Genomic DNA, 12,605 nt, shown 5'->3' with positions numbered 1-12,605 from the left:
CTAAAAAGTTTGGAAACTCCTTTTCTTAACGCTGGCGCCAGTTCAGCCACACTCTAGAAGGTATTGGTTTCATGAACTACAATATGGAATCGTCAGAATAAAGAGGCAGGATGAGAAAAAATGACAGCATGGGCCTTTGTGGTGTATAGATTTAGTTGCTCATACAAGAACCTGGGAGGGGGAACCCCCCAAAAGATTAGTCACTTCATTTTATGTTGCAGAACTCAATTCAGGTTAACAAAGTGTTGCCAACAAAGGAGATGAGAGAATGGCAGCATTCACTTGCTCTGGACTGAATAAACAAATGCGGGATTTGTGGGCTGACTAATGTCCTGGGATAAACCAGGCAGTCAGCCAAATTCTACGAGTTTTGATGAAAAGACAGCAAGCCCACACTTTTCTTCATGAAGAGTGCTCTGTGGGAGTATTGATGTCCACATGGGCAGCCTGGGTCTTCAACTTGCCTTAAAGATTCGCCCTTATCCAGCCACAGGAAATTCTCAATGCTTCTGTAATTGAAAACCTAGATCAAATGACAAAAGCTAAATTCCTTCTTCTAGAGAAGTGTTATCTGTCACGCATCTCTTTGTAGAAACGTGTTATCATTGTCCTTTTATAAACACTACATTACTCTGAAAATATACAGTTAGGTCACTAAAATGTGACTCTAGCTTTTCATTCATTCAGTTCATTCAGTGAATGCCTACTATGCTCTAGGGACATAGAACACTTAATGAGTCAGACATTGAAGCCCCCCATCCAGCCTTAAAATTTCAAGGGCACTGAAAAAAGTAATATAGTGCTTGTAATTTCACTGGGGGAAACTATTAAAATTTGCAATATTTTGGTGAGAGAGGCAATAAGTTTTTCAATTAAGATCTTAATACAAGTTTGTAGGGAAGTCAGAAATGAGAATGTGGAGTTTCCTTTAATCTGGCCACCAGGATCCCCCCCACCATGATGTGAGGACCACAATCATCATTTAACCTCAGGCTAAAATAGATTTTATTACAAACCGTGCAGCTAGTGAAATGTCAAGGGTTGTTTCACAGGATCTTAACTAACACAAGAAAAACTTCCTAGCAGCAGCTGATGCAAACTCCTTTAAATGTATACGTCTAGTTTATCTATCCAGATAATAAATATACGTGGTATATGCAGGCTGAAAACAAAATCCCTGGAGTGTTTCGATGTGAGTATAATATACCTAGAAGCAAAAACTTCACTGATATAAAGGATGCATTTTATGAGTCTCCACAAAAATCTCCAACTTTTTATGAAATGTAAGGCCTTCTTAAGTAGTGTTTACTACATAGAGCTTTCATAGTTCCTATATGAATACCTACTTTCCATGATTTATCAACCCTCTAGAGTCCCAGTAGGATGCTGCCAAATTGCAAATTTAGAGAATTAGTTTTAAGAAACATTGTATATAACTGCCTTTGGAAGAAAATTCAGGTAGATTAGCAAAGATTTTAAGCAAGTCCTTTCACAAAAACCTGCAGAATTTCAAGGAGTCTGGGGTTTATGAAATCATCAAATCAATACCAAGTTTAACACATTTATGTTATTCTTATAAGCATAACTCTTTGGGAATAAAGGTATTACAAAAACAAGATTTGGAAAAGGAGGCTAGCTCTTGTTTAATTACTGTGAAGAGCAGAGAATTGAAAGAAAAACTACACACTAGTTGGAAAAGTGCTACTTGGGTTTGAAAAATAGGAAAAGAAAACCTGAGATTGGGATTGGATGATAAGCAGGTAGCAGAAGCAACAAAAAGTCTCTTTCATTTTCAGCTCAGGGGGCCCCTTAAAGGAGCAGGCTGAAATGTACAGCCCACAAACCAGAGGAAGGCCTGCACAGGAAGTAGAGTGGAAATTACAGTTGAATGGACTCTGAAACAGGATGAAGCCAGTCCATGTGAGGTTCATGAAAACCAAGTAGACAATATGAACATCCAAGTGTTTCCTTGTGTCATTAACTCAATATTACATTCTGATTTCAAACACCATGGAACCACAGTAAAAAAGATGCAAAAACGGTAGCCGTTTTTTCAAAACTTCTTTCTGCTGTTTGCTTGTCAGAGCCGATCAGACTCTTCCTTGAGCACTTTGCAGGGCACACACTGGATCCCACTGAGGTGAACTATTTGAAGGGTGATATCAGATTTCCCAGCAAAATTAGATAAGCAGATTGACATGACAAGAAGCATGAGGTAGCATAAGGAGCTTCCCTAGACAGTGCCAGCGAATTAGGTGCCAAAAGCCTGAGGTGGTTATTAGAAAATGATTACCACCTCCAATTGTCTTAGTACAGACTTTTCACCGCCAGAAAACTGCTACAGCAGAAGCTAGCCAAAGCAATCACTGCTCCCCTAGGAAGCATTCACTGGGAGCTCTTGCTAACATCCCCACTGTTTGAAAGTGGCTAGACAGGACAGTGACAGCAATTCCTGTTGTCAATTAAGGAGAAATTGCCCAACGAGATTTTAACTGTTAACTGGATTTCAGCCATGCTGCTCCCAAATACTCCTTCCCTTTGGTTACCTTTCAGCTGGGACTTCCTTGGCAGCCAAAGAAGTATTTCACTTCCACAGTCATCACAGCAGTACAGAGGAAGAAAAACTGAAAAGGGGTCAGGACTCCCCGGCTCTATACGTAATCAATTGCAAGGCCTCTGGCCAAGCCAGGCTGCTTTTCTGTGTTCCCTTCTCCTTTAATCATACAATAGGATAATATAAAACCTACCTCACAGAATTATAGAAAAAGTCATAGGAAAGAACAGATGAGCTAAGTGCTATCAAAGGTATATACACATTTATGTACTTTAGTCTATGTGTGTACATGTATGTGTACAGTATATACACTCAACTTTTTAATGTTTCCCAATTGCATAAAAGAGAAATACAGACTTAGCAATTAGCTGGTTAAGTGATATGGACAATCTGGATATTTTAGAATAAAAATTCACCCCTTGGTTTGAGGAAAAAAAGGCAATGTCTAAATTGTTCAGTCCATTTTTAATTCTGCAAGTCCTAGCCATGGAGTCTACACAAGACAAAATTTTATGATTGCTAGGAAGGTAGAAAAAAATATTTTAAGGAAAAATAATAATAGCTACTAATTATTAAATGTTTACTATATGCTGGCCAATCTATGAAATGCTTTACAGATATTATTTTGCTTCCACTTAGTTACAGTCTTGTAAAGTAACTTTTTAACAATACTATACATGATGTCTTAAGTGTGTAAACAAATTTATTGTTGGAATTGAGATTCAGACTCAGGTCTGTCTTACTTCAGGGCCCTTGATCTTAATGTGAGTCATCCTAGCTCTCTGAAGAATGCCATTTTTCTCATCTGCCCCTACTCTAGGATTTAGCATTTTCTTTTGCTGTTAAAAGTTGGCCCATGTGCCCTGGCTGGTGTGTGGGCCAGTCCCTGTGGGGCCCCTTGTGTAAGAGCAGATGTACTGGAGGGTGACATAAAGGATGCAGTGTGCAGAAAGAGTTCTAAAAGCAGAGCACAAAAGAAGCTTCATGAGGAAAGCACCTTTGGGACTTATACCCAGCTTTAAAGGACTGCATTTCTTTGATAAATGTCACAGAGGCTTGTGTTTAGACAGAGTAGGAAAGAACTCTTCCTGTACTCTCCAGCCATTCCATTTAGACTAAAACTCTTCTTCAGATGTTTGGGAATAGCTGTTTGGCAACTGTTATTCAATTAGAGTTCATATCTAAAAGGTTGTTTCATATCCCTCACCTATTACCTCTGATGGTTTCTTTGGAGTAGATACATTCCAAATAGATCTCCCCAGTTTTGTTCTAGAAAGCAGTACTGACTCGGGAAAGGATTCCAGCACACCTAACAATAATGCTTGAACCCTAGAAGAACCACATAGTGTATTAGCCTAGTCATTAGATATGATTTAGAAACACCACTGGAAAATATTTAAATAATAGAATTTTAGAATTAAGATTGATACTAATAGGTAAAAAGCGAATATTTGTTGAGCTCTTAAAGAATGGCAAGCATAGTACTATACCTCTTACATGGATTATTTCATTTGTCTCACACTATCCCTATGAGGCAAGAACTGTTACGATTTCCATTCTCAAATTAGAAGACTAAGTTTGCCATTAAGTATTTCTCATTGTCAAAACAGCCACCAACATGACAAGGAAGAGTAGATCTCAGGCAAGAGTAATGCAAAATTTTCACAGAGCCATCCCTCCTTAACCTCCCCCCTTCTCCTGTGTTCTCCCAAAAGTCTTATTCCGTCATCCAAGATGGTTACAAATTTCATTCATTTGTTGTACTTTCCCCCTGACATGGATTGGATTGGTGACTGGTTATCTCCCATGAAACTTGAAAAAAAAGAAAGTAAGACCTTAAAAGAAGAAATGAAAGATATTTAACTCTAAAAAGACCTGAGAATGAACAATGACTCCAAGAAAAGTATGTATGTATATGTATGAAACTGATTGCAAAATGAAAAAATCCAGTGGAGACCTCTTAACTGCCAGACTAACCCCATGAACGGCCTCTTCCATGCAATTCAATGGAAATTATTCCATGGGAGTTATGTGAAAGAGAAGAAGAAAAAGTTTTGTTGAGAAATGCAGGATTGGGAGAGTTAGGCCAGCATGATGAGGAGCTTTGTTTGGTATGAACACTTTAACCAGATCTCTCCCTTTCAGAGCCTGCCCCAGCTGAGATATTTCATACCAGCATCCACCTTAGAGGCACACACTTCTGCTGAGTGCATGGGCAATGGCATTAGGACAGAAAGACATTTACAGGATGACAGTGTTGAAAAGTTGTTGAAATCCAGCTCTAAAATATACCAATTATTTATGTCATATTTTGGGTTTCCAACTCAATATTTTCTCATCCAGGTCAGGCGCACTGACTCACGCCTGTAATCTCAGCACTTTGAGAGGCTGAGGCAGGTGGATACCTTGAGCCTAGGAGCTCGAGACCAGCCTAGGCAACATGTTGAAAACCCATCTCTACAAAAAAAAAAATACAAAAATTAGCCGGGCATGGGAGTGCACACCAAGTAGTCCCAGCTACTCAGAAGACTGAGGCAGGAGGATGACTATAGCCCAAGAGGTTGAGGCTGCAATGAGCCATGATTGTGCCACTGCATTACAACCTGGGCAACAGAATGATTCCCTGTCTAAACAAAAAAAAAAAGAAAGAAAAAAAGTTTTCTCATCAACAGTGTCTAACCACAGCAAAGCTGGATTGCAAAACCTCCTTAAAGGGAAAATATTTAGAAAAGAGTTATTTGGTTCTATATTCTTTGTATCTAATTAGCTAAGTTTTGTTATGTATATGTGTAACATCTTCATAAAATGATGGAAGGAATTTTGTACAGTATAAATGAGCTATAAGAATCATAATAAATAATAATTAATATATTTCAGCATTTGTAATGTACTATAATGTTATAGATTACTCACTTCATAATTTTTGCTTGACTAATCCATCACAAGTGCTAAGTTCTTCAGCTCATTAGTTCTTGGAAGCATGGAGTTACCAATAGTAGTGAAAGGGTGCCTCTTTAATGCTCAGGATGAAATTAAATCACAGAAATAGTTGCTTCTTTCTCACCAAATCACCAGCATCTGGTCTTTCCCTCTGAAACTTGTGAGGATGAAATATTTATATCAGCATATAAATGGATGCAAATAATGAGTGTCTCCTTTATACATTTTGCTGCAACAATATACCTATACATAGTTTTAAGGCTTGGGAAAAGCTATTGGGTACAGACAAAATAAAGAGGAGAAAAGAAAAAGGAAGGGAAAGGAGGTGAGAAGAGCAGAGCAATGCTTGAGCAAAGGAGGGAGATGAAAGACTACTTGTTTCATGTCTATTATTGTCATGAGTTTACCTGTATCACATGGATTTAATCTTTATTACTACCCCAGACGTAATTTAGATCACCCTCATTTTCAGAAAAATAAACTAGGGCTCAAAGAAATGAAGTAGGCTACATTACTAAAAAGTGTTAATCACAGGATTTGATCCTAGGTCTCTGTGATTTAAAGAATCTCCATTCTCTTTCACTGTATCTCATTACCTCTCTTTCCAAGAGAATTCTCCTTTGATGTGTGTTTTTCAATTCTTTAAGCACAGATAACATATATCTGGTGGCCAGAAAACAGAAGTCTTTTCTTTGATCTCTGCTGTTGAATCAGAATGAGGCTTACTCTTCTCATCAAAAGGGAGACTGGATGTAGGACAAAAAAGAGGCAAATGTTAATTAATCCTTTGGTTGGACTATGACCCAAACACAGCAGATATTTCCTAATCCCTCTTCATAAACACTTTTATCACTTTGGATAGCGTATGAAGCAGAGAAATACATTGAATATGGTATACCTATACTCAACAAATAGAACACAATAATAGTCCCACCTTTCAATTCTAGTACAGATGTCAATGCCTGATTTAAACCTATGCCCCAGATCCTCCTGCCTTTTTTCTCTCTTCAAACAACTATCTATACACAGTCAAGACTCTCTGACAACCTTAGCAGTTCCTCGACAGGGCAGGCAGGTAGTCCAGTGGTTAAGTACACAAGCTCAAATTCTGGCTTCATCATTGATGTGGTCTTTGACAGGAAAACTATTTAACTTCTCTCTTTCTGTGGTTTCTCAATATCTGAAATAGTGATTTATCATGATGATTTATTTCATGAAGTTGCTATTAAAATCAAACAAAATGATATGCATAAAGTTCCTAGCATAGTGCCTAAGACATAATGGGAGTCGCTGCATTTTTCTTGAATTATGGCTAGATATAGCCCTCTACTTTGTGAAGTAGACAAATTAAAGTACTTTGAGGTAGCTAGGGAATCATTTGGATGGCTTCCATTTGATACAGAGAAATTTATTTGGAGGAAAAGAAGCTGAAGGGTTTCTCAAGAGACCTCAACTATTCAGGTTGTCCCAAATTTTCTTCTTATATTCTAAGTCCAGTGCAAACAAAGTTTCTGCCTACTTAATGTTTAATATTTAATATAGCAAGTGAATTCATTTAAGGTCCAATTTGTGTAGTATAGTATTGTATTATTATAGGTACATATAAAATATTGTTTAATAAATGCACCTTCTGATTTATGAGCATTTTGAAGAGCTCGGACCACAATCTTGAACAATTTACTTTATGGCAGAATTTTATAGTGCTATATCTTCACTTTCATAGCATACTGCTAAGTCTATATGTTTGTTTAGTTTTTGGTGAAGAATATGACCCCCAGGATAACTTTAGACTTTAAGTGATCTACTTTTTGACCTTCATTGTGACAAAAAGCATGAGCAGCCTATGCATTGCACCACTTCCTCCATCAGCACCACAGCTGCCACCAATACAACTACTGTTCCCCCAGCCTATTTTGCTTCCTAAGCATTGATGTTTAGAAAAAAAAAATTGACTAGTTTAGTGAAGCTAAACTATTTGTACATGTGCTGAGATAATACTATGCATTTCCATTAATAATGAATACTTGTGCCAAAAGCAAACTATAAGGGTTATAGTGATGATGTGCTGGATGAGAAAACCAGAGGATTCAAATTCTACTTTCACCAGTAATTAGCAGTGTGGAGTTGAGTAAATAAACCTTTCTAAGTCTCAGTTTCTACATCTACTAAATCTAAACAAATTCAAAACAGTGACTATTTCATTAGATTAGATATTTTGATTAGTGTTAAATGTCTAATATATAATAAACACTCAACAGGTAGTAGCTATTCTATGTTAGAATACAAGCAATTCATTTTTACCTTATCATGATACTCATATTTCCCCTTCTCCTATTTTTCCTTTATCCTCTTAATCCTATTGCTTCTGTTTATAAAATCAAATCCTTTGTGTAGGGAGACCACATATTAAAAGAAAATAAATACATACACACACACACACACACAAATAAATAATATTTTTCCAAAAGAAAAATACTTCTCCTCAAAGAAAAAGGTTATAAAATAAGTATTGATCATGTGAAATGTATGCATGGTGGAAATGGATCATTTAGCACTTTATAACTTGAATATAGAGTAGTATTCTCAGGAGAAAGTCGAAAAGGTTGTGTCAGCGTCCTAGTGAAACATATTCAGGCACCTTTTGCCTTCAAACTTCTTTCCCAGCCAAGATGACAAATGTGGGTTAAACATTTCCTCTCTTACTGACTCATTTGGCAGAAAAAAAAGTCCAGATACCAAGAGGAATAGAAAAAAAATGGTGGGGATACAGGCACAGGAAGGAGGGGGAGGGAGGAGAAGCATGTCATATTTCATCAAGCTATACAAAACCAATGCAGAGGATTAAAAGAAGGATGCATTGACTTTCACAGGTAAAAACCAGGTTCTGGAAATATAACAATTTTTAATGTGAACTTCACACCAAAGAATATTAATAACTAAAGTGTTTTGTACAGAATCACTGTACTATAATTCAGTTATTTACAGGATAATAAAAATATATATATGAACTTACACAGGAAAGCCAAAGATCAAATCTCCAGAGCATTCACACTCATGTATACTAACAGACCCAAAGTTACACTTTAATTGAACTACTGTGAAAAATAATCATAGCAATTGTTTGATAACTTAATTATAGGATATTCTAGGATATCCTACTAGGATATTCTACTCTGTTTCTAGGCATTTTACAATCTTTAACTAATTTGTCCCATAATAATTGCTAAAAGTAATTATGTTAATCTGCCACCATCACATCCAAATTTTTGTAAAATAGTCAGGTGTGAAATCTGAGCTGACTAAAAATAAAGTACAAATACTAAAACATCTTGTCGTGTTAGTTATAGCTGACCTAGGCAAAAAAAAAAGTTTGACTTCCACTGTTCCTTCTTTCTTGCCCTTTTGCCTCATATTTATCTGATATTCATGCCTAAAATTTGTTGTGAAGATAAAATAAGATAAAATTAAATGACATACGTAAAGTCCTCAATAAATAATAGCTCTTATTACCATTGCTATGGTTACTATCATTATTTCTGTATTTTCTTTTGCCATTCCTCACGCTTGAAGGTGAATCTCATGGATAGAGTTTCCCAAAGCATGATAGGTGTAGTGCTACTAAAGGCAAGATTTTGGGTGCATACAGACAAAAAAAAATTTAGTAGTAACATATTTATATTAAAGTATATTTAAAAAATTTTAACTAGCACATCAACCTAGTGATGTAACAGATATTGTTATTATTAAACAAATTTAATTAAGTTGAAAATCATAGTATATTTTCAGAAGCATAATAGTACAGATGGTATGTGAATAGCATAATCATGAAGATGGTACATAAATAACTAAAGTTTGGAAAACAATGAAACAAAGCATAAACAACTGCTTTCACAACCTAAAGAGTGGGGAAGTAGAGTCACATTTTGAAAGAAGCAAATCTTTCACCTGCTAGATTATAAATTCCTGAGGACACATAGTCTTCATCTAGGCAAGTGTATTAATATGTGCCCAAGAACTGAACACTGGATATATTTGAAGAAAATCAAAACAGTGCCTGTGTGTCTGTGTGTGTGTGAATGGATTCTGATGAAGAAAAAAAATCTTATAAAGGCAGCGAATGTGGAAAAGCCTTAATTTGTAATTCATACCTTATTCAACATCATATGTTTCTTACTGTAGAAAAAAATCTATAAGTATAAAACAGCCTTTACCAGTGACTAAAATCCATGGAGAAAAAAACTCTCAAATTACTAATAAAAGTGGAAAAGTTTTAGCCAATTATCCTTCACAACATTGGAAAAATCTAAGCACATAGTAGCATTCAGTACATGTTTGCTAAATGAATAATTGATATGGCTATTATAACTACAAATAACCTAAAACTTCAAAACCAAATAAAATACAGACCTGATAGCTCCTTACAATTTGGGGGATGGAGAGAAAAGACGCTAAAAATAAAAACAGATAGAATTACATTTCCTGCATAAACAGTGTTACAATGACAGCCTGTTAATAGGAATATCATAAAACTCTATTGTGAATAGATTTTCCAAACATGTATACGTTTCATAGTCATGAAAACACATCACTCAGTCATACGTATTAAGGATATAATTGATTAGAAGGGTTTAAGTATAGCCATTCTTGTGTGATTGTGTGACAAGGGTCAGAATTCAAGAAATTTTGCAGGAACGTAAGGTTTTTTTTGAGAAGTAAATTCAGTGATGTCTGTTTTGCTTTCTTTAACATAATAATGTGAAGGTTAATATTATGGACAATTTTTAAAATCTTACTGTTGGGTCTGAGTACTTGTGAAACAACATTCTGAAGACATCCAAAGACAGCATGAATGAAGACCCCCTGGACTGGTGCTTCCATTGGGCCACAGCGGTGGCCATGGGGCAAGGTAGAGTCTGAGTACTTCAGGGAGGATGGGATTTATTCTTGACTCACAACCAAACAGATGAACCAGTCTTCATGCATTCCTTAATTTTATCTGTTGCAATGCATAAATACATTTCTATGCCATCCTCTTTTAAGAGCATTTTTCACTTTCTGCTTTTTAAAGACAGAAATAATAAGGATTTGGATTACTGAGCTCTGTGAATTGTAATATTTTTCAGAATATTATAATTGTGTGTTCATAGACCCTTGAAGGCAGAAAATGTCTAGTTCACTATTATATTTCTAGTGCCCAGTGCCTGAAACATGGTTGGTAAATATTTGTTGAATTAGTTAATAAAGGTATGAATAAATGTTTTGGCCCCTAGATAGCTGGTAGAAGACAGGGTTTAGGAAAGAAAATAGGAAAGAGAACTTCTGAAGCCCAAATTCACATTATTTATTTCTTGGCCTCTTGTGCCTACCAGGCCCAGCAGTGAATGAGCTAGCAGTGATTTCACCCGTAGAACCTGCTGGGCTGGTCCTTCAGCAAGTGAGGTGAGTCTGTCAACTCAAGTAAAACATAGTAAACTTGGCTAACATATTCCCAGAACAGTGTGACTGCTCTCACCATCCAAATCTGCCCTGGTAAGCTAGATCAAATTATCCACCATGGAATTTGGCCAATTACACAGAGATTACGGTATGTTGAGAAATATGAACTTTAGCTACCCATAAATAAAAGAACAGGAATCAAGGACACTCCCTATTGCTTCGGTGATTTCTGAATTTTTTTTCAAAACAGACAACAGTTGCTTTGGAGTCTGTGAGTTTCCTTCTCAAGTAGATGAAAACATAAGTCAAATTGCTTTAGATTTTTATGTAAAGTATCTTCAAATGTAAAGAAAATACAGTCTGTAGTGTTTTTTCAGTAAGATTTCAACCGAAGTTCAAAGCCCTAAGAAAGTGCTTTCACCTTTCAGCAGTAGATTCAGAGAGCTTAACTCTTTCCATTTACAACAGAAGGTCACCATGCACATTATCACATGTTTATGCAGTAGAACTAGACAAAGTTTAATGTTCCCTTTTATATGTTTTCCTGGTAAACAAAAATTGTCTCAGGGTTATTATGCATGTGTGATATTGTCAAGAAACTTTCTGGGTACAGTGGGGCAAAGTCTTCTCCATAAATAAGCTAGGGTTGATTGGAGTTTTCACTTTGAAAAATATCGCACAGTAGGATCTCAACAGCTAGACAATTTCCACAGTACATTTTATTTTTGTTCATTGTTGTTATACACAACTCTTCAGGATCACACCTACTGAAGAGGTTCAGGTACATCTGTAGCATTTGCTCTTCTCACCACTTCAGATTGTCTATTTTTCTCTCTTTTCTTTTTCTCCCAATACACTTTTCTGTTGCATTAAAGGACACCACTTTCCAACACATTTTCTCTTTATCCCAGTTTTATCTCTTATACTATCAACATTTCTGGTACATTTGTTTTCTGTTTTCATGGAAATTTTTACTTTTGCAGGCAGTTATTTAGTGAGAGAGGGAGTGGTACAAAACCACAGAAGTGACTAAGAAAAGTCAGAGAAATCAAATCTGATTCTACAGGCAGTGAGCAATAGTATAATGAATGCTGGGTTGAGATGAGAAAGCCTAGAGATACATTCTGGCACCAAAGCTTACCGTGTGGCCTGGGAAGTCAGGGAACCTCTTGAGTATTTCAGTTTCCACATTTATATAATTAAGATGCTAACACTTAAATTTCTGTCTGTCTGACAGAAATGTCAATAAGATGAAATCAGACTGCATGAGAGTTTTATGTTATATTAATTTGTAAATTGTATATCTCTATATTCATGTGAGTGTGGCTATCATGATGTTAGACATCCAGCTACAAAAGAGGCATTCGTGCACACACACAGTCTCCAATCTTCTGTTTACCTTCTGTTTACTCCTGCCTAAACGGGACTAACTCAGGAATATCAAGAAGTTCATTCCTCAGAAGACGGAATCCATATACATGAACAATCTGACCATCTCTACTGTACCTCGCACAGCTGCTTGGCTTCATAAAACCTCTCCCAGTCTGCTTCATTGACAGTCTGATGTTGGTTATGATCTCCTTCTAAACCCACCACCCTCATCTCCACTATAGTCTGGTTGTTTGTGAACATCTGGATTGAACTAGAATTGAGTAGAGTAATGATGTTTTGGAGT

The 12,605-nt window shown here is 36.3% G+C and overlaps 1 long non-coding RNA gene across 1 annotated transcript in view; it reads right to left on the bottom strand.

Moving 5' to 3' along the window:
* Positions 1-12,605, bottom strand: part of LOC105738490 — a 126,843-nt gene that overhangs the window by 71,121 nt on the left and 43,117 nt on the right. Inside the window, exons 3-5 of the long non-coding RNA XR_004032142.1 lie at positions 6,542-6,674; positions 6,091-6,240; positions 3,762-3,883 (exon numbers count right to left, since the gene is read on the bottom strand). This is a non-coding gene — a long non-coding RNA (uncharacterized LOC105738490). The remainder of the gene's footprint in view (positions 1-3,761; positions 3,884-6,090; positions 6,241-6,541; positions 6,675-12,605) is intronic.

Source organism: Nomascus leucogenys, chromosome 1a, assembly GCF_006542625.1.
Source record: "Nomascus leucogenys isolate Asia chromosome 1a, Asia_NLE_v1, whole genome shotgun sequence".
Classification (NCBI taxonomy): Eukaryota; Metazoa; Chordata; class Mammalia; order Primates; family Hylobatidae; genus Nomascus; species Nomascus leucogenys.
The sequence above is the reverse complement of the archived record's forward strand: the minus strand, read 5'-3'. Positions and strand labels throughout refer to the sequence as shown.